General features: G+C 37.3%; 1 protein-coding gene across 1 annotated transcript in view; it reads left to right on the forward strand.

Annotated features, from left to right (window-relative positions):
* The window catches only part of KCND2 (potassium voltage-gated channel subfamily D member 2), a 574638-nt gene that overhangs the window by 274394 nt on the left and 282572 nt on the right, over positions 1–17672 (forward strand). The window lies entirely within an intron of this gene.

The raw sequence follows: 17672 nt of genomic DNA on the forward strand, positions 1-17672 counted from the left end.
ATCTGAATTTTGACAGTAAAATTGTGCCTATTTCTCTCACTATAGTAATTGTTTTCAGTACTGCCAAGAAAAAAGAATACTTTGATAACTCAGTGGATCTATTATCTCATTGATGTGCCAGCTTCTTTGAACAGTTCAGATGATAACATCTCCACATTTCATCCTTTGTGACTCTTATGATCTCCTACAGATCCTCCACAGGAAGTCTACCCAATATTCTGGAGGGCCTTCCTCTAGATCTCTTGACATTGATTATATGTGAGTGGAGCACTCCAGCTGTCCTTTAGTTATCCTTCCTTATCATTACCACATGACTGGCCCACCATCTTTTATGCAGATATATCTTTCTGATGATGTCTTCTGTGTCATTTATTTTCCCTGCAAAGTATTTCACTGGTAATATGTTGCAGCCTACTCATGCTCTCCATGTGCCTTTCTAATGCCTTTTGGGTAGGTGATCCACAATTTTAGTTCTTTAGGGACTATGGTATTTTATGATGGGCAATCATACAGCAACAGCAGAAGAGTACTAACTAACCTTCATGTCAATATTTAAATCAAGATAGGCTTGCTCAATAGAAGTACTGTGAAAATTCACAAATGCAATCCATTCTCCTCTCTTTCTCCAACTCAGTTTTAAGCCTTTTTTTTTTTTGGTCCATTCCTGTGGTCTATTCAAGATACATGTATTGATGGGCCAGCTCTCTGGTATGTAGTGTTTTGGATTCAGAACTGGATGTGTTAATCCAACTATATCTCATAGTTTGGACAATAGGCATTCTTCATCCACTTAGTTACTTTTGTGTGAGTAGTTAAGTTGAAATTTTAGGAGTCATTTAATCAACAAGCATGATCACTAGCCTGTCATGTGCAGGTACTTACTAAGTGCTGGGGATTTCAAGATAGAATAAAAGCTCTCATCATGGTGGTTCCTTCCTTTTAGGGAAAGCACTGCCTATATATACTTATTAAGAGTTTAAGAAGGGCAATTAAGTGGTACAGTGAATAGAGCACTGGCCCTGGAGTCAAGGAGGACCTGAGCTCAAATCTGTCCTCAGATGCATACTTCCTAGCTGTGGAACTCTGGGCAAGTCCCTTAACCCCAATTGTTATCAAAGAACCTGTGTCTGAATTCTACCTTTGACACTAACTACGTGACTTTGGGCTACTCAGTCCCTGGATCTCAGTTTTCTTATCTACAAAATGGGGGGGGGGTTGGATTGTATTTGTGGACCCTGACTTTTTTGATCTTATACGCTTCAGGAAGAAAAAAAATCATAAGGGTATTAACTGGAGAGGAAAAGACAAATTTAATATTGTGATCTTAGGTAACCCTAATATCTATAATGTTAAGTCATGGAAAAGAGAGAGAGCATATTCTGAGATGAAGGCAAATGAATATTTTTAAGCTTTACTTTTTAACATACAAAGTATCAGTTGAAGTTTTGCATGGCAAGGCAGAGTTTCATTGCCTCCTGATCAGATTTTTGTAAAAGACCAGGAAGAGAAATACTGAGAGACAGGATCAGTGAGTTGACAATTGAAAAATGGAAATTGAAACTGGTTCCAAAAAGAAACTTCTCAGGACTGGTCAACTGCTCTTAAAAATGTTTGTTCTGGGGGCAGCTAGATGGCACAGTGGATAGAGCACTGGCCCTGAAGTCAGGAGGACCTGAGTTTAAATCCGGCCTCAGACCAAACACTTGACACTTACTAGCTAGCTGTGTGACCTTGGGCAAGTCACTTAACCCCAGTTGCCTAAAAAAAAAAAGTTTGTTCTGAGTGGGAGATAGCTTTTAAAAATATATGTTTGAATGCTTTGTCCTTCTGTCATTTAATCTGCCTCCAGCACTAAATATGAACATAACCTCCATTTGTTTAGAAATGCAATTCTGTTTTCCATAATTACCATCATAAATGCTATTACAGTAGAGCCTTGTTAATTCACACTAATGACAGGAAGACAATTGCTGAATTTTGCAAATTACTGAGTGTGTGAACAAATATAATGAAAGTCATGGATATTTCATCACAGAGTATACTTTGTTCTTTTGTTTTGACAACCTGAGTTTCACTTTAATTATTCTGACAGAGTTTAGCAGTATACTAGTCAAGGTCCTATGGCACATTGTGTAAAAGTTAAGAAATCTTAATAAGGTGAGATGGTTTTTCCCTGAGATTATATTGTTTTGGTTAGCCAGCTAGGGACTCTATGGGGGTGGAGTCTGGAGGAAATAACTTGAGCAAATATAACAAAGACTTAGTAAGGTTCCCTTAAAAATAATTAGGACATGGTGTTCACTTCCAGTATTATTAATATACTTCGAAGCAGAGTAAGACTTAATTAATTTGTTCCCTATTATTTGGAATCTTTTGATCCTTTGGGCTAGGGGATCTATTGAAGTTGACCTTTTCCCATCTTTGAAAAAAGCAGCTTCCTGGTAAATGAATAATGTAAACATTTTCAAAAGCACTATTCAAATTATATAAGGAAACAAATGACTTTAAAGAACTTCTGAGATATTCATCTATCTCTATTTGATACGCTTATTTAAATGATTCTCATCCTAGGTTCCTTGGTGATACATTGTTAGCCTACCTCTGGTATTATGTATATACGAAAGTAAACAAAACTACATGGGTATTAAGACATTCTGTAATTTAAATGTATTCCTTTTTAGGCTAGTTATCATCTCTCCACTCTCCCTTTTTGAAAATTAGGGAAGATTTGCTAAAGTTAGTTTTGTACTTATCTTTCAACTGAATGACACCTTGAGTTACTCTGAAGCATCTTTAGCCCGACAGGCATGGATGGGTTTCTTTCTCACATCCAATCCAATAGTCAGTCAACAAGCATTTATTAAACACCCACAGTGCATGGTACTGTGCTACATTCTGGGGTTATAAAGGAAAAATAAAACAAAATTAATCCCCATATTCAAGAATACCTTCATTCTACTGTGGGAATTCAACATGAAAAGCAGTAAGCATAGATATGATAACCTGAGGTGGGAGGAGAAAATATTAAGGATGAAGGAAACAGTAAATACTTTGGGGGGCAGAGGTAATATTTAAGGTAGGCATTGAGGAAAGCTAGGCGTTTTGAGATGAGGTAAAGAGGAAGTGTCAGTTTGGTGTCCTGTGTAGATATAACATGAAATTCAGTTTTGGTTATCCAAGAGGTTCGAATTGACAGTAATCTGAAAAATCTTTCTTAAAACTTTTCAGAAATTGTCTTGTTTGAGCAGTGATACTCCAAAACTTAGACCAGTGGTGTGAAAACTCACATTCTTAGATGTTTAACTTCAGTTAAGAAGTGTCCTAGGAAACATGCCTAAAAGTCTATGTCTTTCAAATCTTAGTTCAGAGAAACATCTAAGTTCAAAGATAAAATTTTAAAGAGTGGTCTCTTCTAGCATACTTGCTAAAAATGTTGACTCTAATTTTGTTTTCGGAATCGAACAGAACACAAAAAGTGTGTGGTGTAATGAGATGCACACAGAATTTGGAGTGCTACTTACCCCTGGACAACCTGGGGAATATAATCACTCAAGGCCTCAGTTTCCTTATCTTTAAAATAAGGAGATTGGGCTAGACAGTCTCTAAGCCCTTCCAAATATGGGTTTTTTGATCTTATTAATAACTCTAATCAATAAAATAATAGTGAACATGAAAGAAAAGAAATCTTAAACAACAAAATGTTAATGTACAGTTTGGTCATAGGGTATACTGGACTTCATAAAGGTAAAAGATTACCAGTGTTCGAAAAGAATCTAAGTACCAAAAATCACTTCTCATGCATCACCATTTCCTTTCTTTATATGGTTTGAATTGACATTTGTTTAGAAATGACTTCTGAAGCTACCTCTTCTTCATGTCTCTCCAATAACACACAATTCCATACTCCTCAGTAGTCTAGCAAATGTCTTATGCAAAACAGGCACTTGGTAAAATATCTGTTGTGTGAATAATAAAGTAACATCTATACCAAAATGCCTTGTTTACACATAATATGGATAAAAAGCAACTCCATTTATTTGTTCTTAAACTAAGGCCTTATCCTTACTGGATAGCTCCACCGTAAAAGGTCATCTTTCTTTCTCTCAGATGTGAAAGCTTCAACTCATCTTTGACTCTTGCATATTTTCTCACCTTTGATGTTCAGTGTAAATGACCAAGTGCTGAGATGTCTTTCTCAAATCTATGTAAATAATAGATAGACTGTAAGTTTGCTTCCACTTCTCAAATTCTATTAGTGTATGTGCCTTTCACAGATATTTCCATTGCTATTTCTCTCATTCAACCTGTTCTCAGATCATAACTTACCTCCAATGTGCTCTACTTTCTGAGTTTTCTTAGTCTCTATTCAGTTCTCCCAGAATAGGCACTAAGACAATCCTTTATTTCTACCTTGTGAGTCTACCACCCAAAGCCTTGCCAAGTGCATGATCTTTCCAGATACCACAGTCAACTCACTGTCATAATGATATGGTCATCTGTTGTTTACTTAATTTAATTGTGTTGTCAACTTCTTAAGGGCAGGCATCCTGTCTATTGACTCATTTTATTCTGCACTCCCCTACAGCCCATTCATAATCAAATTGAACTGCACCTAGGAAATGATATAAGGAGTTTGGGAAGAAGAAGCAGAGAAACAGAATGTTCTGAATACACTAGATGGTCAATAAATGTTTATTGACTTTCCGACTAAATGCTTGATAGGATGTGGGAAAAACAGCCAAAAGGCCCCATGTCAATCTTAAGCATTTATCATTGATATATATTCACTGCAGGGAAGCCAATCCTTGAATTTATATAATTTATTTTTAATGTCTTAAAACCACATCATAATTTTTACTTTTATAATTTTTTCCCATGAAGACTGCTGTACAATCTTTTCATCTCTTTGATTTCTATTATCATTCCAATACTGGGTAAGACCCCATCTCATACTCGAACCCACCTGCCTGATCTCCTGAGCTATACCATCCAGAATCAGTTTTTAGAAGAGAGTAATTCATCTTTCATATCTGAAAGTGAATACAATATTTAATTTTAATTTAATACTAATAACAGATTATTGTAGTATATTTAATTTAAAGAATCTATATTGTCATAATGACCAATATCACATTCTTCTGCACCACAAACATCAAAGAAATTTATCCACATAAGTTTGTGAGATGATAATATGTTTGTATCTTTCCATGTATTTGTATTATGGACACTGTTTTGATAAGAATTTATGTTTGTATAATACTTTGTTATACCATATAGTATAATAAATAGAGAGCTGTCCTCCAAGCCAGGATGACCTGGGTTCAAATCCAGCTTCTGATACATACTGTCTTTGTAAAGCTGGAAAAGTCTCTTAACTTTCCATTACTCCCAAGCAATTCTCAAAGACTACTGTCTACATTAGTAGAAATTCTTCACCCTAAAGGTGACTGAACCAGTGAAATAATAAGTTCAGTTAAAAAATAACTAAAGAAAATCAAGTAAGTCTGGCTTTCCTTGCATTTGATGAAGGCTTATTGGCAGTTCTTGATTGCTACTTTCCTTTCCAAATACTCATAAGCCATCCCTTTAATGGTATTTATGAAAATATTTATTGAAAATCTAACACAAGGTCAGTAACTTGTCCATTTAAATTAATTCAACTAACATTTATTAAATGCCTACTTTGTGCCAGGCACTATGACAAGTGCTGAGGACAGAGTAAATAGGGGGAAAAAAATCCCAGCTCTTAAAGAGCTCACATTGTAATTAAGGAGACAACATGCAAACAACTACACAGAAATGAGATATAGAGAGGATAAACTGGGGGGGGGGGGCAGTTAGTATTGGAGAGAAGGTGCTAATATTAGGAGGAATGGAAAAAGGTTTCTTACAGAAGGTGGGACATTAGCTGAGATGGGAAGGAAGCCAGCAAGATAGGAGGTGAAGATGAGGAGGAAGAGAGTTCTAGGCTTGGGGAAGAGCTAGTGAGAATGCTCAGATCTCTATTGGGAGAATGGCTTGTGTGAGGAACAAGAAGTTGTCCAGTGTCACTGAATCACAGAGTACACGGAGGTGAGCAAGGTGTCAGAATACTGGAACAGTTAGTTTATAAAGAGCTTTAAAAAAACAGAGGGTTTTATATTTAATCCTGGAGCCACTGAAGTTTTGGGGGTGATGTGGTCAGACCTGCATTTCACAAAGAATAAGAAATGCATTTTCTATTTTTTAAAAAATGCATCTCGATTTCATATATTGAAATCTCAAGAAAACATAAACTTGTAGTTAAATTATCAAAGATGAATAAATTTTGACTTGTAGTAGAGACATAAATATTGTTTCATGCACTCCTGGCTATGCTTCCGACCTTCCAAACTTTGCCACTGGGTCATGGTTTTAAAATACAGTAAAAGAAATTATCTTTATGTAGACCATCCTAACTTCTCAAACACATGTCCACTCATGCTCTTGTAGGGCTATTAAGTGAAACAATTTGGAAACGCTTTCTTCAGAAAATTTTAAAACTTTAAATAAGTTTTAGGTTCTTAAAGGGGTAAGTTTGGTCATCTAGAAAGTTCACTCTAAGAGCAGCTAGGTGCTGCAGTGGATAAAGCACTGGTCCCAGAATCAGGTGGAACTGAGTTCAAATTTGTTCTCAGACACTTACTAGCTATGGGACTCTGGGTGAGTCATTTAAGCTAATTGCCTCCAAAAACAGAAAAGAAAAGAAAATTCACTCCAGGATCCAGCAATACTGGATATGCTAAGTGTCACCATTTATCAATGCTTTTGTTTAAGAGTGAATAATGGGAAATGCCTACTACAGAGAAGTTTTTATTAGAAGTCAGGCAGACAACCAACATATATTGAGCTTATTATGTGTTAGGCATTGTGTTCAGTGCTAGAGATAAAAAAAATACAAGCAAAAAAAAAAAAAAGACAGGGACTGTCCTCAAGGAGCTTACATTCTAATGGGGTAAGACAAAATGTAAAAGGAAGTTAAAAGGGAGGCGGTGGGAAGAGAAGGTATCCACATGAGGGCATGGTAGAAAAGCCAGAGAATCAAAAGCATAGTCAAGAGAGTAATGAAACATGAATGTTTTAGGCACAAAATGAAAGGCCCCGGAAGGAACTCACTAGTGGGAGAAGGGGACTGGCATGGCCTAAAAGTGTTCCAGGGTGAGAAAACCCTAAGTAATCAGGGAAGGCAAAGGGTGAGAAATAATCTGCTGCATTATTTTATATCCAACCTTATCAGGGAGGGCCTAACATTGGTATGTACAGCTTCCAAAGGAGTAAAGTGGGGCAGCTAGGATATGCAGTGGAAAGAGTGCCCAGCCCAAAGTCAGGAAGACTCATCTTCCTGAGTTCAAATCTGGCCTCAGGCACTTACTAGCTATGTGATCCTAGGCAAGTCACTTAACCCTGTTTGCCTCAATTCCTCATCTGTAAAATGAGCTGGAGAAGGAAATGGCAAACTACTCTAGCTAGTATCATTGCCAAGAAAACCCCAAAATGGGGTCCTGGAGAGTCACACACAACTGAAACGACTGAACAACAACAGAGAAGTAAAATACATGGGCTGGGCTTGATAACCACTGTTAACAAGGGGTCTTGTTGACCCACCCTTGAGTTTTGGCTGTGTTCTGGACAAGAAAGTTTACTGAAACTGGCCTATGATCAAGTGGGATACCAATTTACCATCTTTCAGAATCAAGAGAGTTATAAACATATTTGATATATCCTTGATTCATTCTAGTGAAATAAGTGTCAAGTATAACTTTGTCCATTTTATGTATTGAAGAAACTGAAACAAAATTAAGTGTTGTATTCCAGATTCACTAGTAAGTTACTGGAGTAGCTTCATACATGAAAAACATGTGTGTGTGTGTATGTATGATTTGTGTGTGTACATGTGTATGTGTGCACATCTGGTTGCATAACGTCTTGAATAGAGCTTGTTACTATGACAAAATCATGCACTGTAATAGGATAAAACAAAAGAAAGCTTTTCAAAAGTGGACACAATATTATCATATGAATCACCTTGACTTTTTGGTTCCAGCTACGAGGTGTTTGTACTCTTTCTTCCTTTCACCTTCTATATTGCGTTGCACATCACAGTATTAACACAATACAGATTTACTTACTGTTTTACTGTGATTTTATTTCCTTTCTGTTGATCCCTGAGACAATCACTATTAAAAGACTTTAAGACCCTAAGGAAAGAGAGAGCAATTTTCTCATGTGTTTATGCAAACTCCTCTCTTTAAATTAGATCAGTACACCTTCCATGAAAATTGCTTTAATTCAGAGGAGTGAGTCTCTCAATTGTAAAATGCAAAATAAAGATTTGAGATTCTTCCCTGACTATTGCTGTGGGGTACTAGGGGATGGGATAGGAAAAAAAAAAACAGATGTAGATGTCAGACTGGGAAACAATGAATCCTATTATGCAGCATTTCTACTTCCTTGGCTAGTACATTATCTTTATTAACCTACGGAAATGAGTAACAGATAATATCTCACAGTTGGATATTTCTTCAGTTTACAAAGCACCTTCCTCACAATAATTATGTGATATAGTGTTATGTTATATGCATATGTTATTACCCCATTTTAGAGATGAGGAAACTAAGGGCATGGATAGTCTATGGTCACATGATTACTACTGCATTTTCTATGATCATATAATTATATCTGAGATGTGATTAAAATCCAGATAGTACAGGAATTAGGATTCAAATGCAGATCGTTTTTCTCTACATCCACTATTCTTTCCATCATATCACAAAAGTCAATACACCCTCTTAATTAAAGGTTTCTCTCCCATCTTTTCCCATTTGTGAGAGTCAGGTAAATATGGACTATTATTACTCAAGCATTTAAATAGCCCCCATCAAAAAAAGGAAGAGAAGTGAGCAACATAATACCTCTCTACACCCTACATCATACACCATTATGAAGTTGCCATGCTCCTAAGGGTCATCATAGCCACAGGATAGCAGAATTCCTAAAACTACCCTGGTGACAGCTCTATCCCTACTATACACTGTTGTTCCAGGCTTCTGGTCCTTCCCAGGACACAATCCTGTCAAATGGAGGTGCAAAGAGTCCCGAATAATATCCCTCTCGGCATCATGACAGATACTGTCATGCCTGAAATGGTACTCTGGATTAAACTCCACTTTTAGCTCATAATTACCCAGGACTATTGTTTTTTAGGTGACAGACACATGATTTAACTGTTTTTGTTTTTCTTGAAAGATAAGGCTTTCTATTACTGGATTTTATACAATTTGCATCTTGTTCAGTTGCCTAGTTCTTCTTTTCCTATATCCCCTCCACTCCTCATCTATGCCATCCATGCTAGTATGCCTCGCTGAGGGAGAGAAGGAAGAATTTAAAAAAATGAAGGAATGTATCGTAGGGATACAAGGGGATGCTGGTTTGACTCTGAACCCATGTACATTTCCCCATGTCTTTCTTTCTCCTTCTTCCTCATTATTTTACAGTATCTCAGTATCCCCTGTTTCAAATGCAATTATTCTCCATCCTCCTTTCCATAGGCTGCTGAGTCTCATAGAAACTCCATTCAAAAGGGGGGGGGGGGAGAGAGAGAGAGAGAGAGAGAGAGAGAGAGAGAGAGAGAGAGAGAGAGAAATGAAGAGAGAGGAGTAGGAAAGCAATTATGCAATCTTGTTGACCTACAGGTTCCTCACCTGCAAAATGAGTGAGTTGGACTACATGACCTCTAAGGTTACTCCCAATGAACCTTGCTGAAATACCCTTTCTGAAGAGCCATTATGGCATGGTGGGTAGAATGTTGGGCATGAATTCAGGAAATGTGTGTATCTGTGTCCTTCCTCACAAACTTTCTGCTGTTTAATCCTAAGCAAGTCACTTTCCTCATTTGTAAAATAAGCATAATAATAATAATAATAATAATTATAATAATTATAATAATAATAATAAACCCAGCCACATAGGGTTGTTCTGAGAGTGCAATGAGAATGATAGACAGATACATGTACATCTAAACATATATTCATAGATATTAGCTACAATTAATCTTGAAGCAGTGTAACAATCTACTTGGAGGGTACAAGCAGACTGCCAAACACCAGAAATCATCCAGGACTGCTAGGCCTCTGGAATACCACCACTTTCTCCCTTACCTTCTACTTTCAAACCCTCTTCATGACCTTAAGACATTTGAAATCCATCTATGATGGCTGGATGTCTTCTTCCCCCCAGTTGAGGAGGGATATTATGTATCTAGATTCTCCCTATACTCCCTTTCTTGTACCCAAGCTCCTCCAGCAACCATCCATGATAGCCAGATGGTAGGAATACTTACCCACCACCAGAGACATCTGCCCTGATTGCCTTCCCTTTGCTTTCTCTTCTGGCTCAAATACCTAGAACCAATCAGAACTCTGTGATTGTTCACACTGTCTGTATGAGATAGGAGGCAGTAACTATTACTTATGGTGAATTAGCAGATCATGAGGACTCACCACCTTCCCTCTCACTACCTGCTAAGGCCTTAACATCTTCTTGCTACTTTTTTATACAGTTTCTGAGCACTGTCATCTCAGGTTCTGATGTAATCTAAGGACTGTAAATACTTGCCTATCTGCCGTGCAGCTGAACTTTCTTTTATCTCTTGTCTTTCCCAATTAGAGCATGAGTTCCATGAAAATAGGAAGTATTTCACTCTTTTTATTTATATCCCTAACACTTAGTATTCTGCATATCACATTGTTTTTGTTCAGTCATTTCAGTTGTGTCCAACTCTTCATGACCCCATTTGGGGTTTTCTTGGCAAGAGATACTAAAGTGATTCACCATTTCCTTTTCCAGCACATTTTACAGATCAGGAAACTGAGGCAAACAGGGTTAAATGACTTACCCAGGGTTACATAGCTAATAAGTGTCTGAGACCAGATTTAAACTCAGGAAGATGAGTCTTCCTGATTTCAGGCCTGGCACTCTATCCACTATGCCGCCTGGCTGCCCTATGGCACATAGTAAGGATTTAATAAATACTTTTCATTGATTAATAGATTCACTTATATATAAATTCATTCTCTTCTGCTTTCTTCTGTAAGTTAATCCTAACTTTTGTCATAACAAGTTTGAGGAGGTCTTAAACCAGAAAAGTATTTGTGAAAAGAGCCTCAGACAGCAAATAAAATTTCATTTTAGTGCCAATTCTTATACTACTAGCTATATGACCTTGGGCAAGTTACCCAGTCTCTTCCAGTCTCAATTTCCTCATATGTAAAAGTCACCCAATACCTGTATTTCTTATCATATGATGCTGTTATGAAGCTCAAATGAAATTATGAATGTCAAGGTATTTTATAAACTCTAAAGTACCATGAAAATGTGCAGTATCATTTGATTTCCAACTCAATGACTAGCATGAAGTCAGTTATCAATAAATATTTATTTAATCTACTTGAACTAGTTTGGTACAGTGCCTGAGTATAAGGAGAGGCAGACCTTTATGTGGCTCCCTCAGAGATGAGAACACTGGGATATTCAGGAAGATTTGTGAAAGTTCTCAATGTTTCAGACACACAGAGGGCACCTTTACTCTAGGTATCTCTTCCAGAAAGAGGCATTTTTGTGGCTCTGGCCCAGCTGGTTTTTTTCCAGCTGAACTTGAAATGCTCTATTACTTTGGCTAAATTTCAACTATGTCAGTTAAATCCCAAAGAGAGAATCAGGCTAGCACCAAAAATATATTTCCTAAAGAAACCAGAGACTGACCCCAAAATAGTACAAAGGACACTAAGCATCAGAGCTGTTTCCAATTCTGCTTTCACATGAACAGTCATCCACCTGTATCTATATACAGTCATCTGCTAAAAACAGATGTGCAATGTCTTCTACATACACAGTAGATATGAGTTAGCTGGAATGAACTGTGCAGCATGGTTCTCTGTTTGCAATATCCAAGAGCCTTTGTTGTTGTTATTGTTGTTACGTCAAGATTTCATAATACGTGAAGAATTTGATATTTAATACAATAGCACTAGCCCACATTGATGTACAGCATTCTGAAGTTTGCAAAAAAAAAAAAAACATCCCTAGGAAGCAGGTGATATAACTATTATCATTCTCACTTTATTGATGAGGAAGATTGAGGTTTAGAGAGACTAAATGATTTGCTTATGGTTACACAATAATTGACAGGACCAGGATTCAAAGCCATGGCTTCTTGTAGGTGATTCCCTGCTGCTCCAATTGGCTGATACTTTTATCTTTGTTTTTAAGTCATTCTCATCTTCTAGTCCTCAGATGGCCAGGTGGTAAGTGAGGTAGTCATGAGTTAGGATATTTTTACCCCACCAGATCAGTACTCAGTAAACTCTAGTAGCCACCCATTGTCTCCTGGATCAAATGCAAACTCTCCTGTTTTGCGTTTATTGTAAAGCCCTTCCCAGTCTCAACCCAATTACCTTTCCATTTTTATTACATGTTACTCCCCTGATATACCTGGTAGTCCTGTAAAACTGGCCTACCTAATGTTATACTCCATCTTCCTTTCTCATGCACCATGTTGCCCGTGGCCAGAATGCCCTTCTTTCTCATTGGAGCCTCTCAGAATGCCTAGTTTCCTTTCAGGCTCAGCTCCTGTGACCTTTTTCAGGAAAGACTTTCCCAATTCCTCCCAGCTGCTAGTACTTGTCCTCCTCTATTCTGCCATAAAAATATATTTATTTTGTATATAATTTAGAAAAAAAAATGAAATAATCCAAGAGCTTGCAATTTAGTCAGAAGAGGGAGACAACATGATGTCTCCTCCATCAGATAGTAAGCTCCTTGATGGTGAAAAAAATACTGTATTCCTACTGTCTAGTGAAGTAACCAGTACATGATGGGCATTTCATAGGGATGTGCTGAAGCCAGCTACTATTGGCTCATTGGAGATAATTATTAAATTTTCAGTATGTGCATCCACACCTGGAAAATCTAGTGGTACCCTAGAAAGATATTCTGACATATTTCAATGCAGTTGATGTCACACTTGATCCTTTGAGGAATCTCAAGTTTTACAAATGTAAGCTATACATGTGTGTGGGTATATATACATATATATGTGTGTGTGTGTGTGTGTGTGTGTGTGTGTGTGTGTGTATACACCCCCACACACACACATATATATACATATACATATATATATACACCCACACACATATATATGTATGTATATGTATACATACATACCTATGTGTGTATGTATTATATATATGTATGTAGTATCTAGTATGTATACATTAATATATATATACACATATTATAACCACACACACACACACAGATTTACACCTGGAAAACCCCAAAACTGGGCTTTGATTTGTTATTTTGTCATGTTAGACTTAAGAAAGTGATGGAGAAAAAGTTAATGAAAATTAAACTTAACAGTGTGTCCTGCATTTTTAGAGAGCTGGTTGTTAAACATTTACAAGCACATCATTATCTGAATTTGCTAAGTTCTGGTTGATTGATAGGTTGGTGGGTTGATTGATAGTGTTGCCAGGGGCAGGAAAATTCAAAAGGGATCAAAGTAGGCCATTGAGCATTGAAATGGAGCGAAAACTTCTGGGGTATAACAATGAAACAGCCAATTCCGCCATCTAAAATGGAATTTGGCAAATTACTCAACTGCTGCTTGGGGAAACAATGAATAGCTCTTAGATTTCCTACTGTGGTTTGATGGGCTCCTGCTTATTTCCTGGAAGTATTCTTTCCAGTTTGTTCACCTTCCATTTTTCCCCTAATCTATTGTCCATGCCCTCATAACTTCCCCCAACACCTTCAGGGCTCAGCTCAGGTACCGTCATGAACCTCCCTGATGTATTCTGGGTCATTTATATCATTTTGTAACTCATTAAAAAATTGTTGCTGTTTTATTTGATCCATGTTTCATCAATGTATGTAATTTCTGATAAGGAATTTCCTCTACCAATGCAAACAGGCAATTTCTTTGCAAATTAGAGTGCTAGAAAGTTGCTTGAAGACTACTGAGAGGCTTAGTGTTTTGTCATGTAGCTAACATTTCAGGGGAAGGACTTAAAAACAGGTCTTCCTGAGTCAGAGGCCATCTCTCTCTCCATTTTACCATATTGTCCCTCTTCCTATATCATATTCTAATTATCATAGTCGCTTCATAAGGTAGCAAGTTCCTTAAGGTCAGGGACTACATCTTACATATCATAATTTTGCCCCCAGGCATAAGAAAAGACCTTGTATACAGGTACTTACTTCTTAAGTAGGGCCTTAATAATTATTTGTTTAATTCAGTTCAACTCAGTGAAATAGAAAGGAGTCTTATGACTAGGGTTACTCTCATTCCTTCAACAAGTGAGGCCAAGACTTAGGAAGAAGATTATTAGTTTTGCTTTACATGGAGACAGGAGGTAGCACAGCATGAGAATCAGATCTTTTTTAGAGAAATTAGTCATATGCTCCACCCACCGCACAATGCCATCCAAATTGTACAGAACACCCTCTGCTTACCACCTGGAGAGCAGTATAATATAACCAAGACTCCCTGATGGTTAAGATTTTAAAAGCATGCTACTTAAAACTCAAGTGGTACCCTAGAAAGATATTCTGACATATTTCAATGCAGTTGATGTCACACTTGATCCTTTGAGGAATCTCAGGTTTTACAAATGTAAGCTATACATGTGTGTGGGTGTATGTATATATATGTGTGTGTGTGTGTGTATACATATATATACATACACACAGACATATGTGTGCATTATATATGTATATAGTATCTAGTATGTGTGTATACATTAACATATGTGTATATACACATAACCACACATGTGTGCACACGCACACACACACACACACAGAGGAGACGACAAGGATAAAACAAAACCCTGAAACTATAGTAATCTTCTTGGAAAATTATGGAGTATCTCTATCCAGTTGGATATCTTCATGTTGCTAATGCAATGGCATGACTCAGTTCCCTCCTTCTTTATTTCCGCTCACAAATAGCAGTAAAGTAAGTTCAGCGTGACCTTTGTGGCTGTCAAATCTATTTCTAAAAGGCCAGTTTACTAAGATAGATTTGCACACTGCCAGCGAAGACATAAAACAGTAGCTCTACTAACTTCTAAATTCTTTCTCTACATTTCCATGGAAATTGTAAACTTCTTGAGGAAACTAAATCTTGGTGGAAGACTCCTACACATAGTTTAATTGCCAATTATTTTATGCAAAGGCTTATTTTGTGCTTATATGCCAGGCATCCCCTCAGAAAAGGTATACAGATATGTTCCCAGGTGTCTTTGGTAGTTCTGAATCTGTGATTTCAGTTGTCTACATTTTATAATTCTCCTAACATTCAGAAACCAGAAGTTTGAACTTTAAAACAATTTTTTTTTAGCAAATGGAAAGTTTATTCTGAAATTGTGTATGTTATTTGCCTGTGGAAATAAGAAGGAAAATCAATGTAGGCTTCAGCAGTAAGACTTTTAATAGGATATAAGAAGTCCTTGATTCACAAAAACAAATCTTAGAGAGTCAAAGATATTTTTATGTAACTTATAAAATTTCATTCCTCCATTTTCTTAGAAGTGGAAGACAGTATGGGGTAGCAGACAGAATGTTGTACTTAAAGTCAAGAAGACTAAGGTTCAAATCCCACCAATGACACCTACTCTTTGTGTCATCCTCAGCAAGTCACTTCATCTCTTTCAACCTCAGTTTCCTCATTTGTAAAGACCAGGGTGCAAATCCCACCAATGACACCTACTCATGTCATCCTCAGCCAATCACTTCATCTCTTTCAACCTCAGTTTCCTCATTTGTAAAATGAGGATATGAATACCTCTAGTACCAACCACACAGTGTTGTTGTAAGGTTCAAATGAGATCCTGCCCCTTTTTTATGTGGATGGTTTATTTACTAAAAGGTGTAGAAAACATAACATTTGTGTGAGAAACACAGAGAAAAAAATAACTTGAGAAAAATACAGATGGTTCTGAGAAAACTTGAGAGGAGAACAGCATCTCAGATAAAAGTAATTGAAAAGAGACACAGTTATGAAGAAGACCTGAGTGGAAACAGTACCTCAGAAGTAAAAGTACTGGCTGATGTCTAAAATGCATTCTTTCCTAGCAACTAATTTACATATGTCTGTTTTTAAGACTTTGAAGTGTGTTGCTAGGAAATGCAGAATCAAAGAACTGTTTGGATTCTATGTGAAAATTCTATATTTACTATTGTATCATATCTGACATAAATACGGATTTGAGTTTTCACAACCTAAGACAGTGGTATCCCTAATTTTGAGGCATTAGAAGTTACTTTAGAAGTCACATAAGAAACTGGGGAACTTGAAGTTAGAAGCTGTTGAGTAAAGCTCCTTATAGAAGTTAAGACATCAGAAGCCAGACTACAGAACATAGAAGCCAACAGAGCAAAAGTATAATCCAGCTCAGCCAGGTTTAGACAGAGACAGATTTTGGAGTTCATATGTAAGATAGAGAACATATCTGATTGGAGGAAAGTGCATGCTAAGAGCTTACTGGATAAAGCAGAATTCTCTGCTCTTTGAAGAGTTGACTGGGGAAAGATTGTCTTGCTTTTTAGCACTATCCACAGCTTAAGAGAGGGCAAACTTCTGATAACCATGCCTCCATTAACCTGTCCAGTCTTCTGTGGCTTGAGAGAACTGACCTGAAGAGCTTTGCAGATCCTTAACTTAAAGGAACTGCTTTTCATGTTAAGACTCCAACATGGCCTCAGCACCCAACCAAAGACAGCTAACCTTGGGTCCTTTGCTTATCCCAAGCTTAAGGCTTCTCTTTGCTAAAGGAACTTAACACTGTTTCATTGGCCTAAGAATAGCAGAGAAGTGGCTTCAACCAGCATGACAGTTGAGTGGCCCAGAAGAGATGCAGTCCTTTCAGCACGGACTACTCCTTGAAGACACTAAGAGCATCAAGGCCTGCAGCCCCAAGTTGGAGTTAACTCAGGCATATGGGTTTCCCTACTCACCTGCCTTATTGCTAGTTTTCTTCAAGTTTGTGCCCACTGTCCCCTAAGGACACTGTAAATATGACCCAGGTCTATGGGAAGACTTTTATATTATGATTTTTTTTCTTTGCCTGCTATAAGGAAATGTTTCATTTTTTAAAGTGTATGTTAGCATTTTGGCTGATATGTTTAAATAAGAATAACACTGGTGGAGGCTTAGAAACTATAATTTAGAATGGCAAACACATATGCTATTATTGCCTCCAGAGACCTGAATGATTGTGGTGGCCATCCAGTTACCATCTCTAGGGAATTACCTTGACCTGCTTGTGTGGATGGAGGTGGTATGAACAAACTTTACTTCAGGAAGAGAGAAGCTATCAAAAGGGATAGGGTTAGTGCCCCACTCGCTTTGTGCTACATATTTAAAGCACTTAGCAAAATTAAAATGCTATATATACATGGCAGGCAGTAGTAGTAGTAGTAGTAGTACTAGTATTAGTACTAGTACTAGTAGTTGTTGTTGTAGTTGTAGTGGTGGTGGTGGTAATGTTGGTAATGGTGATGAAGGGACAGGATGGTGGTAGTAGTGATAGTAACAGTGAAAATCTAGTCTAATTTCTAAATATTTGCTTTGTAACAGCATTAGACACCCA

The sequence above is a fragment of the Vombatus ursinus genome, unplaced genomic scaffold (assembly GCF_900497805.2).
Source record: "Vombatus ursinus unplaced genomic scaffold, bare-nosed wombat genome assembly UNPS02010788.1, whole genome shotgun sequence".
Classification (NCBI taxonomy): Eukaryota; Metazoa; Chordata; class Mammalia; order Diprotodontia; family Vombatidae; genus Vombatus; species Vombatus ursinus.